This window comes from Passer domesticus, chromosome 6 (assembly GCF_036417665.1).
Source record: "Passer domesticus isolate bPasDom1 chromosome 6, bPasDom1.hap1, whole genome shotgun sequence".
Classification (NCBI taxonomy): Eukaryota; Metazoa; Chordata; class Aves; order Passeriformes; family Passeridae; genus Passer; species Passer domesticus.
In genome coordinates this window covers 27025286-27039052 of record NC_087479.1, presented here as the reverse complement: position 1 = coordinate 27039052, position 13767 = coordinate 27025286, and the positions used below count along the sequence as shown (strand labels likewise).

The window sequence follows — 13767 nt, the reverse complement described above, 5'->3', positions numbered from 1 at the left end:
TAGAAATACTAGTATAAATACTTTTTTAAAGGTCAATACATTTTCCCAATATATATTCTCATAATTGTTTTTCTGACTTGAATCAGGTGTAACTTGTATGAATATGAAATGATTTGTGAAATATGCACAAGATTGTTTTTCTACAGACAGTGATTGTAGATGCCACTGAATAGAAAAGACTCAAATGATTTTTCTTTGCAGATATACAAATATTTACTTTCTGGTTTAAACATTGTTTTATAATAATATGCAATGAAAGAAAGGTATACAATAATGAAGTAGTCACAGAGCTAAGAGAGACTTTCCTTAATCTTCTTCAGAATAATCTCCTAGATGAAACCTTGTCTTTAAATTAGGGGCAGAAGTCAAAGCCAAACCTCTAATCCAGATTGCCTCTGGAACAATGCTTTACATGCCCCTTTTTCTTTTTGAATGCTTGTACTGCTTATAGCAGGCAAGAGAAAGAACGATGTGAAATATTACAGCCTGTGACTGGTAAATGTGTGCACATGGTCTCTGTCTGGTCCTATTTCAGTTACAAGAGGGATGCAATGATCTTGGTGCCAAAGCATTGACTCTACATGTGACAACAAGGTTATGTTAACTTGATTGATCTGATTTGATGAGCTGCATTAATAGTACAAGCTTCTGGACCTCATTTGCATTAGATGTAACAGGGAGAGCAAAAAGTCACAGTAAGAAACATTTTTCAGTATAAGGGAAGGAGTATGTGAGCACACAAATCAGTAGGGTCACTGGGAACTGCCTTTCTGGGGAACTCTGGCCATCTACTTCAGAAGGGATCAGAGTTAAATAAATAACAAAAGTGATGAGGCGCAGAGGCTGCATGCAAATAATATCCATTTCCCTAATGAATTGCCCACTGTCAGTCCTGGAATGTGTTAACTGCACAAGCTGTAATAGAAACAAGAGAAACTTCTTTTTTCAGTGATGTGCAGAGCTGCCAAACTTATTATCATATCACAGACATTCCCCACGAGTTGTGTATATCCTGCATGCTTGTGCTTTCTTATCACTGAACATTAGAGTCTATATTGCAGTACATATTGCTCAGCTGCTTCCCTTTCATGGAGGCTCATTTGTCATGTATTTTGGCTTGTGCAAGGATTAGATTAACTGCCTTCTAGTTGCTGCCTGATTCACTCCTACTTTTCATAACTTCTCGGTATAGTCAGCTGTATTTGTTCTTAATGAGTGTATTAATTGGGCTTAATCACCTTGTTAACTGGGAGAAGTACAGGATTCCCTGGCTATACATCTTTGGTCACTGTTCTCCATGAAAGCCAAACACTATCAGAAAAGGATCCCTACTCCCCATCTTCATTTATACTATCCCGTTTCTCCTGTCCCATCCTTTCCCAAAGCTGTAGATCTCTAAATTTTCCTCAGTATGTTTTCTGTATGCAGTTGGGTTTTGGTCATTGTTTCGTCAGGCACAGACCTCTCTCTTTCTAAGCTTCACCTTCTATCCTTCCCTTGCTTTCCTGGTGCTGCCTAAGTGATTCAGCTAATAGTTATTTGCCCCACAGCTGCACACTGTGGTAATACTGAAGGAGGAGTGAACATACAGGGTATATTCACTCTATGCACATTTTAAATCCACCTAAGCAAAATATAGAATACTGTTTGTTCCTCTGATGTGTTGATGAGGAACAGTAAACACAGCCAAGGCAGGTAAAATTTCTCTGAAATGGTTACTTTGTCCAGAGGTTTTCTTTTTCTCAATGGATTTAAATCCACTGCACCACAGTTATGATACTGCAAAATCTAAGACTTTGCATCCAAGCTGAAAAAGAAATATTCCAAGCTGGAATCCAAGTTTTTCCTTCCTATGCATGCATGTTGTTCTATCTATTGCTATTTCTCTGAGAGATCAGCCAGGGGATAAAATGAAGAGCATCTTCCTTCAGTGGTGCAAAAAGCCTGCATTTCAGCAATAGAGGTCTGTCTCCTGGCAGGCACTGCCTAGAGTTTTACTCCCTGGTGCACTTTGTTTTGCTTTCAGCCTCTTCCCTGGAACCAGTGCCTCAAGATGCTTCCCTTCTGGTCACTGCTTCTGCCCTCCCCCACACTAACTGCATCTTGAACTCTGCCAGTTCCTCTTTTAAGAATGCAATGTTCTTGAGAGCTGACAAAAATATAATTTGCAGTGGCATTTCCTTGAGTTACCCGGCTTTCCAAGAGTCAGGGTAACAGTCTGCAACAATGTGGCCTGCAAAAAAAAGGTCAATAAGTTGCTTTTCAAAATTAGTAATGCACAAATAGCAAGTCACGCTCCTCTGCTTTGCTTCTGCTCCGCATCTAAAACTTTGAGTTCCCATCTGTCAGTATTTTCTCTGGGACATCTTGTGTCTCAGTGTAATCTTCTGTGCCATTTTCTTTGGCAACCTTCACCAGAAGTGTCTTCAGCAATTAAGGCAACTTGAGGTGAACAAGATCTCCTGTATTTTATTCACACCCCATGTTCTTTGAAGAAATCTCTGGTTGTCTCTTTTCATAAGAAAAGACATATGCAGCAAACAGCAGATAGCCATAAGCCTACTTCAGTCATGTCCATGTTTTGCCTGGGTGTCAGATAATCGGTTTAATAAAGCCCAAGATGTTAACTTCAATGCAATTTAAATGCCTATACTCAAAATGTTTATTTTAAAAGCCTAATCTTCAGTTGTAATATATTTTAACCTTGTAGGCTAATTAATCACTTGGATAAGAGCCTTTAAAAGACATAAATCTGCAACACCTAAAGACATTCTTAGGTCCATAGGTCTGGAATTAGGGCTGTGGCAAAGTGACTTTTTGAATGCCCTGCATTCATTCCCATTATCCTTTGAAAGAATGTCTGAGCAACATATGGTTAAAAAACCAGTCCAAGGCAGGGCCATTCAAAATCTTCAGGGCATGTTGTATGGACTGCAATTACCTCATAGCTGTGTCCTTGAACTCTCAAGCTACTGGTTCCTGGCCTTCAGCTGAGAAGCATTTGGGATTGACCGAATTAGTCCTCCTGGCCTCCTCCAATGCCAAGTCAGATTAGGTTAAGTCATTTTGGTAATGGTTAAACTTTGTAGTGAAATGTATTAAAGTGTTTTCCCGCATTCATCTTCTGCTTCTCATCACTTTGAAACACTAGGAATTTACTGTCTGGAGCAGCTGTGACATATTTTCTTCTTGAACTGCTACAGCTGTCTCCCAAGCAAACTGAGGAGCTTGGCACTGACACCCCTGTACTTTTCCATTCATATTGCCTTTGAAGAGAAGGTCAGATTCTCTTAAATAAGGGCCTCTAGCTCTCTGAGAAACTTCCTTTTTGCCTATTGGAGAAAAGGCATCCTGTCTTAGCTGCATGGCTGAACAGGCGTAGTGTTTTGAGGATCTGCTCTCAATCCCAGGTCCTAAATACTGATGTGCAGACCAGAGCTTCTGCTGGCTTAAGTCACTTGATGTCGACTCTTCTTGCCCTATCACTGTGATAAAATTCAAGCAGCCTCTTTGGTAAAACCAGCTCTGGGAAATAGTCACAGTCCATGCAAGCACCAGGAAAATTATGGAACTGGCCCCCAGAACAACTGTGGCCATCACTGTACCTGAAGGACTGCTGCCATAACCTTGTAGGGGTCTGCTCATAAACCAATGGGGTGGTTGGGAGTGGGTGTACATCACTAGGAACTGAGTTTTATACCTGGGGTCTGTACTCAGCACAGTTTGCACAGGAGATTTTTTGCTAGTAGCTCCCTGAAAACTCTTCAGGAGAGTGCCCAGCAAATGGGGCAGTACAATGATGGCCAGGAGGACATGGGTGGTGTTGGCACAACAGCCCTGGATGCAATACAGAGGAATAACTGAGTCTGCTACAGCCTTTCCAGGTGAATAATTGGTTCTTCCTGACACCTCTTCTAACCCAGAAGAAACAAAAAAAGCCAAAGGAGACAAATATTACTAAGCATTTTTCAAAAATAAAAGATGGTAGCTAATAATTACCTCAGTCTCAGCTTAGGAGTAAAATAACAATAATCAAATGAGCTGGGGACAGAATTAAGCACTGTGCCTAAAAAGCAATAGTCTGAAAAGAGTAACAGGGGCTTTATACCATCATCATAATCAAGTTGAATGAATGCACATTAGCCGTCACATTGATGTTAATAAGAAGCAAATTCTTTTTTTCTGGATGTAGATTAACAAGTAAACTCTATGCATTTTAGTAGTAGTGGAAATACTTTGTCTAAACCACAGAAAATCAGAAACTGTTGTTTCTGTTGAGGAAGGGGTGGCACCCTTCCTGATGAAGAAACTCAGCTGCAAGAATTTTTCAGGCAGCATGAGGCAAGGCTGCATGCAGGGCAGATCCCAGCATTATCCAGCCCTCCAGCAGCATTTGCAGACTGACACAGCAGCCAGCTGCCCGTCCAGCTCTCCCAGGGCTTGGCAAGACTTACAAAAAAACCCGGTCACTTGGAAAGGGCGGGTTACAGTAGCAGGGGATGGTAGAGCTCTGCGAGGGAAGTTACAAGTATTTCATCCCACAGGGATGTAAATCTCTCTCCTCAGAGTCTGCTCTAGCTGCTGTGGGACTGCAGCCAGCTGGATATTGCATAGCTGCACTCCTGTCAGGGCCTGGGTGCTAGGCCTCTTTCCAAAGCCTGGTAATTAAACAGGAAAACATTCACTTGAGGGTTAATTTAAAGCCTTAACTGTAGTATAAACAGAACAGGAAATTCCTTCATTTAGCAAGAGTGGTAGTGGTTCTTTGCCCTAGAAGAAGCATGGGACAAAATGTAACACTGTGAATAAATCTTTGCCCCTCTGGTGAATCAAGATTCACCTTTTCAGGTATTTTACTGGATAATTTTCACCCAGTCCTAAAGAAAGAGGAACAAAGAAGCCTTTTTTGTGCTCTCCCCCTTTCCCAAGAAATGGCTGCTTATCTGATGAGCACTGTGATGAGCAGGATGCTGCTCGCCAGCACTCAGAGTGTGACAGTCCCCTGCTAGCTTTTCAGGCAAGGGCCTGTGCTGCTCAGAGCAAGGCCTGTGGGACAGCAAGGATGTCCTTGGAAAAGAACCTCTGTCACGACATGACAGCCTGCGGGTGCGGTCAGGATGAGCTGTTCTCTCTGCAGGGAAGAGCTCCAAAGGGATTGCTGATGGCTATTGTGCATCTCTGACAGTGTTTCAGTGCAATCTTTCACCACATGGAAAACTTGAAGATATTGCTTAATCTGTTCATTAATTTTTGTGGTTTCTTTTGGCTTGTGAAGAGGCACGGAGTGAACGTAACTTGTCTGTACATCTGTCCAAGACCTGTTGAACTTTCCTTTGAACATTGCTTTTCTATATACAAATATCCTTAGTGGAAGAGAAACAGAAGTGTCTTTTTTCCCAGGATGTGTCTTTACTAAGGCTATTAGACTGTTTTTTTAAGCTCTTTGTCCCGCTGAACATTTAAGTGCTTTATTCAGACTATTTCATTCAATCTCCTCTAGCAGCAGGAAACAGTTTTGCTAAACAGCCAGAGAACGCTTTGAGAAGGAAGAAGGTAGTTAGTGTAGGTGGTAGCAAAAAGTAGGTGGAAGCTACTCCTACTTTCTATTTATTTTCTATTTTTTTTTTTTCCATCTGTTTTTTGTTCCCTTCTCAGTCTACTGTTTGGGTAGAGCTTGATATGAATAGAGTGTGGTGGAGGGAAGAGTGAAAAGCAAGAGCCCTTGCCCTGGTTGCTCCTTCTGGATTGCTGACTGCTTACCTGAGCTCGGCCATGCTGTGAAATATCAGAAGGCTTGACCAGTTTTATGATGTGCAAGACAGTGGTGTGACATGGATGCTGATGTCTTGAAGAGGATCTAAATGAGAGCCTTTATGGCAGCTTAGAAAGCTCATGGACACTCAAGCTCCAGCCTTTGCAGTGTTTCTTGCTGGAAAGCTGAGGTTGTTGTTTGGACTATCAGCTGATGTCTGTGAACCCTTTTCTTTAGCTCCTATTTCTCTCTATGAAACATGCAGTGGTAGGCTTAGGACCAGGAGTCACTAGGCAACAGGATGGTTAAGATGTTGAACCCAATTCACCTTTAGAAATTAAACACGTATTTATTTCCTCTGTGTGGTGCTGTTTGCAATCTGGCAAGTGCAATTAGCTCTTGTCTCAGTCTCTATAGATACATAATGCTTTTTGTTTACTGAAATCCTTCTACAAGGGCTTGCGTGTTTGAGGACTCATCAATAAATCTGGCAGGATGACTGCTGTATGTTTCTAATCCCTTAACCATTTATTTACAAACAACAGTTGGGTGCCTACGCTGTGCAAATTAGTCAATAAGAGGAGAATTTAACAAAAGGCAAATGAAAGAGGATTCAATTTTAACTCCTTGTTTTTCAGTTTCTAAGAAAATACACATAGATACCCATTTTTGTGGAATTTATGTCCTTTAGAATTTATTACCAAGTTCTTAATTTTCCTTTTTGAGATAATTGCTCTGTGTAGCTGTCAGAGTCCAAGTCTAAAGGTGGGGTGAGACAAAACTACCTGTTCCATACCTGGGGATATCTTGAGTGAAAAAACTTCATTAATTCAATTTAGCACCAGTAATGCAATTCTAGTTCTAAAGCACTTCATTTCTATGGAAGATTTTCAGCTGTACACTCTCATTCATGCACCTTAGTGAGCATGCCTAGTTAAGCCTCAACCTATTTTGCATGGGAAATGGGAGCACAGATCTGAGTGCTTTCTGCTGTACAGCAGGCACACCTGCAAATCTGTACAAAGTCAGGACCTCACCATCTGACTGATCCTGGACTACACTGTTCAGTGTTACTGGTGTATATATTGTTCTTAAATTCAAGTCAAACATCATCCATATACAAGCTCTTCTGTCTTATCTTAGAGGTAACTACCAGTTTGTTATTAAAATTAGTTTAAATACGCATGTACGTAAAAGTAATTTTAACCTGAAGAAAAAGAAATTCCAGAAGCAGTTGATTTTCACAAATGGCTTGATTTTGGTTGATACCAATTTGTGGTACCAGGCTTTAATGGATATGAGCATGAACTGTGAAAAGATGCTTCAGTATATTTCAAAAGGTGCAGGTTTTAGAAAACTCAGACAGTAGTAACTTGAAAATAATAGCCTATAGTATTCTGTAGTAGAATTCGGTAATTGCTACATGCTTTTGGGCTATTTTTTTTCCTAGAATGCTGTAATGTTTTTATAAGATTGTTTAGACAGATGTTCTTTTTTGTATAAGAGCTATTTGCACTTCTGGGGCTCAGAGATGTTCCTTCTGATGTTGAACTGACATCTGGTCTCTCTGTAGCAGGATGTCTGCAGGTAGAATTGCTGTAGAAATGCATCTGCTGGATAATTTAGGTACACTAAGTTTTAGAGTTGTGGCAGACAACAGATTTATGAACTCACAAATCCTGTCTGGTATTAAATGTACATCCTACTGAGTGTGAGAATTTATGGACTTTTCAGGTCAGATTTTTCTCTTAGATATTCTGCTCCATCTTGAAAGTACAAGGACAGATTAATCTAACAATTAATGTAACATTTAGTTCTTGAGAATCTGAACAGTTTTCTAGGAGACTCAAGTCAAAGATAAAATGGAGAGCTCCTGAGCCAGAGGGAGCAGTATTAGAGGTACTTACCATTGCCTGGCTGTGAGACTACTCACTCCAGGGTTGTTGGTAATTTTGTAAGGATGGATGAGCATGGGAAAGGTCACAACAGTGCTTGTTCTCACTGCTCTGTCCTACTAGGATGACACAGTAAGATAATGAGATGAACTCATGTTGGTTCAGAGAATGATTTTGTGTTTGAATTAGAGAGTATCAAAAATACTGATCTGATTATCTTTGGTATCTGCAGACCATTGGAGTATTTTCACTTTTCTAGATATTACAAGTTTCACCCTACAGAATATGCCTCTCTCCAAAATGTATGGCCTTTGTATTTCTGTCCAGGATTTCAACAAGGAAAACATTTGTGTGTGTACACTGTGTCATTCATGTGCCATAAATCCAGCTTCTGGATATGTCAGATTTACTGTGCATACATTTAGATGTTAGAGTCATTTAGAGTCAACCTGATCATGTTTAGTTCTTATCTGCTTCAACCGGGATACCAGATATCCAGAAAAATAGCCTAAGTTGTCCTCTTACATGCAAACATGTCCAGAGTAACTCGGACACACTGCAGCCAGGCAAAGAATTAGACTGTGGCTCTCTCGTGAAAGAAACAATGTAGTTTCCTCATGCTTCTTGGACCTCTTTAGATGGACTTCCTTCAGTCAGAGAAGAGAAATAATGCCATGTTTTTCTGCATGGACTGATGCTGCTACCCTTCCAAAGCAAACAAGGCTGCTGTATCTCACATTCCAGCAGAAGAAGGAATCTCCTTAACTAGTGTGAACTCCTCTGTAGTCTCAGTCCTTTGGGTCATGCACTCCCATTCCAGCTAGGCCAGGTGTGAGGTGCCTCAGCCCCTTTCAGATAGTTATTTGCTCAAAACATGAAGCCTGTTGCAATAATTTGTCCTTCCTTTTTGCAACTACAAGTTTCTGTTCAAGCTTTGTCATTTTAGGAAAAAGTAGAAGAGATGAAAGAAATCTAGCTGCCAGTAGAAAAGGAGAAAGGAAGTGTATTGAATTATCCAGTGTGTCATGGGAAATGCTGTTGGAGAGATAAGGTGCATGTCTGTCACTACCTAACCTGCCTCATCCAGAGTAGGATGTTTGATGCAGCTCTCTGTTTACAGTTTTGCTGTCACAGCCAAATTACCTATTCATGATGCTGGGACTACCAATGGGATAGCTCCTACAGAATTCCTGTGCTTACTAGGTTTGCTGGTGTTTGTAATTCTAAATTTGAATGTACAACTGGGTAGAAAGTTGTCTTCCTGCCTCAAAGCACCGAATGCTAATTTCATATGAAGCTACTTGCAAATGGGTTCTGTATTCATTGGCCAGCTTTCACTGTGATACCTCATTATTTCAAGCTATATAATTGTCCTTAATAGGAATTCTCATACTGGATCTTGGTTCCTTCATGTGAATTTCCACAGGTGCACCATTTTAAGGCACTACTTCAGCTGCAAGACATTGCACATGACATAGTACTATTTAAAGCCAGTGTTTCTCCAGGACAGAAGATCCTTTATTTTGAACCATCCTCAGTCAATCAGCTAAAAGCATCAGATTTGTCCTAATCCAATAGGGTCTCCAAAGAGTTAAATGCATTCCTCTGGAGAAATGCTACTGAGACAAATTAGATATTCCAAGCAGAACCAGGTTCATTGTGTAGTTTGCACATGTGAGACAGTGCTATTCATGGAGTTTTTATCAAGAAAAGATACTGAACTTGTCAGAAAATAGCATGTATTGGCCTAAATTGTGCAATTCTCATTCATGCTTGTGAACATTTGTACAAATAGACACATTGACTTCACGATGAAAGTGTTTCATTATGATCATTCCTATTTCAGTGATCTTTATGTGATTTGAAATAATAAAGCACCACAGGCCCATTGACTTCAGTGATACTTCTTGGTCTACCAACATGAGTAAGGGCTGTGCAATGTAGTTAAAAGGATCTTAATAACAAAACCTCTGTTATCTAGCTAAATATAACCCCCACCACAACCCTGCCATAGAATAGTCACAAAACTGCCTGGGCACAAGCTCCCCCATCCCCACACATACACACACATCCCCCTCCAGTTTTTCTTTCGGAACAAAACCAGCTGTAACTAGAGTCTGAGTTTTGCAAATTGAAAGAAGCTTGTAGCAAAAAGAACAAAAGTGCTAGTGTGCAGAAGCCACCCTGCAAAGAATGTTGGCAGGAGAGGAAGCCAGGCCCTTCCACTGTAACCTTAAACTATCATTTGTTGATGGTGGTGTATTTCTAATAAGAGAGGAAACAAGAACACAAGAAAAAGGGAGATGGAGAACTTGAGACCTTTTGGAGACTAAGCTTTTCACATTTTTATGTAGCCTGGTAAGGCAGAAGAAACTCTTTATTGAGTGATAATAGCATCCACTGCACAATTTACACTTATGTGAGTGGGATAGTGCCATAATCTTCAGGCTTTTCATTTTACAGGAGCGAAACCAGTAAAGAAGAAATGCTTTGTTGCTCAGACCTGAAGTGCAGACAGATATAGGATTGTGTCTCCAGTTTCAGAGGGAGCTGATGTTTCTCCACTGAGCAAGCTATTTAGCTATCAGATCAAGTGGTGTGATCTGGAGCACAGTGGTGCATTGCTCCAGTGTGAAAACATTCTGAAGTTTAGTGTCTCTCTGCACACTGGGAAGGAGTCTTGGTTAAAAAAAAGTCCCATTTTAGTAGCAGTGCTGCTGCTTAGGGAGCTACAAAGCCTGATGTATGGATTGATCTGTAGCTTTGGGCTGAAGGGCTGGTTTCACTTGCAGAAGAAAAAAATTCTCTTTAAGCATTCTCTGTTATGTGAAGAAAAAAAACTAGTGTTTATAAACAGTCACCTTTTACCTGAGGATCTCTAAGCACCTCAGAAACAGGCAGTGTTCTTGCACCTATTTGAGAAACAAATTGTGACCAACAGAAGTTGTGATAAAGCCCTGCCTAGCACCCACATGTGCTGGCTGGCTCTCTCTGACCCCAAAACACTCCAGTAAAAGGAGTTTTCTATGTGACTTTTACAGCTGCCTTTGACCTTGAGTGGTTGAGGTTGAAATCACAGTTGCAGAGAAGTCAACAGAAATTTTGTCCCTCAATGTATTGTCCCAGTTAAATAGTAGATATTGTAATAAAAATATTTCACAGTCATCAACCCTATATGAATTATCAGCAGCTGTCAGCTTTTATACTGAAAAATATAGGTCAATAAAAGACATGGTATCTTTTAAAGTTAAATGCTATAAGGATGAAAAATCCAGTCTGTTCCAAGGGTTAAACCCAAGCTTCTTCTCTAAAGTTTCTATGGCAACTAGATGCAATCTATAGTGATATTGTAGCTAATGAAATGTTTCTTCCAGACCAACAGGGCAACATGTAGCATTCAGTAATGAGGAATGTCTTTGGGGAAGGAACAGTCGCATAAAAGATGCGTTCTAGCAAACTATATTGGATGATAAAAGCCTGCAGTAAAGTGTGTCCTGAAGTCCAAATTCCCTTCTGTTTATTCACAGTGCTTCCTTCATATCTGCTCTGATAATGAGGAACACTGGTAATAAGAACAGTACTTGAGAAGGAAGAGAGTAAGGAAGGAAAATATATTTGATCACTTCTTTAACTGAATAATAAAAAAGAGAAAAAATTATAAGCTTGTAAAGAAGATCTTTTGTGTGTTTGAAAGAGGTTCTCTTTATAAGTGGAATAGCTAAATGTTGACATTTGGTGTCAGCATGCTATATCATATCTGCATGTGCTCGTGTATGAATTGTGTGGGTACAGATTAAATCTCCTCATCTTGACTTCTCAGAAGCTGAAATCTGTATTAGCCTCAATGCAAACCCCAAACCACACATTTTTCTGCTGTATTCAGCTCATCTCATAAAAGACAAATTATATGAAAGACGTGAAAACCATGCAGTGTATCTGAGAACCGGAGCACCTCAGGCACAGCACCGTGCACCTGAGCAGTGGCACAAACTCCCCTTGTGCCCTTGGTCCCTCATGGCAGGGGCTGGCCATGCTGCCAAGACCCTCTGCCTCTGGGAAGCAGCTCCTTCCCTGTGCACAGCAGCAGAGCTCCTGCCCTGCTGAAGAGGGAGGAAAGGCAGGGCAGGGCAGGGTGTAGGAGCTGCCTTGTGGCTTTGTGGTCTGCATGGGAAGGCCTCTTCCCTCCTCTGCTCTGCAGGCTGCTTAGGCACTTGGGCAAGGCTGCAGCTTTGTCCTTGCAGGCCCTCCAAACCTTCAAGAAATCAAAGAAACCTGTAAGAAAATATGACCACACACACCTGATTTTTCAGGTTTCTGAGTTTCTAGAAATGCTTTCCTACACAGGCCTTGAAGAACTCTATGAATATTTTTATTGAATATAACTAATATTATTGGGAGGTATCTAGGCCTAATGGATATCTCTCAGGCTGCCTCCTTTCAGTGCAGTTAGTTGTTCTATGTTGTGCTATGTTTATGTTGTACATGATGTATCTGCTCTGCTGTAGTAATGCTGTTGTTGTAGCTATTGCAGTCTAAGAACAGAACGAAAGCAAACAGGGCCTCCACCACAGAAATCCTTTTTCAGGGTCTGGAAAATAGCTTAGATGCTTTCCATTTCTTCCAGTGCTGTAAATGGATTCAGTAAGGAAAACCATATACGTTCTTTCCACTTGCCTGGCCTTGCCTGACACATACACAGAGGAAGAGAGTAAAATGGGTTACATACAACACAAATTCTTACCCTGGACAGAGAAATGGGTGCTTTTTAGCAGGGGGGTCTCAGAGATGCACTGAATATGGAAGTGAGCAGCAGCTTGTGCTCAACACCAGCACAAAGAGGGGCTGAGGGACATGGTGCTGTGGTTTCTTAGCCACAAGGTAGGTGCTTTGTTAGGCCCTGGGTTTTTGGCTTTGTTTTCAGAGCAGTGCTGAACAGTGAGAAGGATTTGTTCTTTTAGCTGGACCTGTCAAAAATCTGCATGTCCTTGTGACATTGGGTGTTTTCATTTACATATCTACACTTGAAGACTTTTAGCAAATCTAGTTCTAAATGTATAAACTGGTTTAAAAACCCCTCACAGATATATTCCCGCCTATGCACTATTAAAATACAGTAGAAAAGTGGTGTGCTGGATAAAAACCAGTTTTTCCTAAGGCAAAATTACCAAGATTTTTTTTTTTTACTTTCTGGTTCTTGAAGTGGCATTTACAGCCACGGGAAATAAAGAACAAGGTACCTTAAAACATCCTTGTAAACTTTATACAGTCATTTAAAGTGAAGCACAGTAGTAATTTATTTCCAAAAGGTTGAACTTCATAAAAATTTTTGTCACTCAGGGAAGCTTTCCCTCACCTTAGCCGGGTTGCATTAACATGTATAATGCCTCTTGTCTGAAAGGCCTCATAGCCTCTATCTCTCCTCTTTTCTCCACTCATACCAAACACTTTCATGGTTAAAGTATTGATAGATAAAGCAGTGTTACATCCAGGAACTTTATGTTCATGTACATATTTGCCATTGTTTTAGCAGCTGCCTAAAAAAAGTCCTACAGTATTAAACAGAAGCACTCTGTTTTCAGCTTTGTCCTTATTTTGGAAACTGTTTGGATTACCAAAATGAAAACAAAACTGCAAGCAGGAATTTGTATGCCTGAAAGGAGGATTCCAAAGCCTCATTTTTACAGTCTTCAGTTTTGTGAAATATAACATCTTAATACAGATCTTTTGCAATTATCTATCTGAGGTTCAGAATAGAATTTCTGGTTTAGATTTCACCTCTGCGAAGAACAAAACAATCAACACAGTCCGTCAGTATCACAATAAAATCTTGTGTCATCAAAATTCAATGAAGCGTTCACGGGCAGCGAGAGCGCTTTGGGAGGACAGACAGTCATTTTGGTGGTCAGGGTATTGCACGTGTCAGCATGGCAGCTGCTGTGCTGTGAAAAGATCACTGTGCACAGAGCTCACACACAAATAAAGCTGGCCAGGAGACATGTTAAGTTTGCTATGGCCAAAGAGATTAGATTCTTCTGCAAAAGTAAGTCAACATTGTGATGAGTTTTGCATTTTTATTAATTTCATGTGAGCTTCATTAGACAACCAGCTCATAAATACACG

The 13767-nt window shown here is 40.6% G+C and overlaps 1 protein-coding gene across 1 annotated transcript in view; it reads left to right on the top strand.

Moving 5' to 3' along the window:
• NUBPL (NUBP iron-sulfur cluster assembly factor, mitochondrial) overlaps positions 1 to 13767 on the top strand; it is a 121583-nt gene extending 107816 nt beyond the window's left edge. The window contains exon 12 of the transcript XR_010364482.1: positions 13758 to 13767. The gene's annotated coding sequence lies outside the window, so the exon portion shown is untranslated. The remainder of the gene's footprint in view (positions 1 to 13757) is intronic.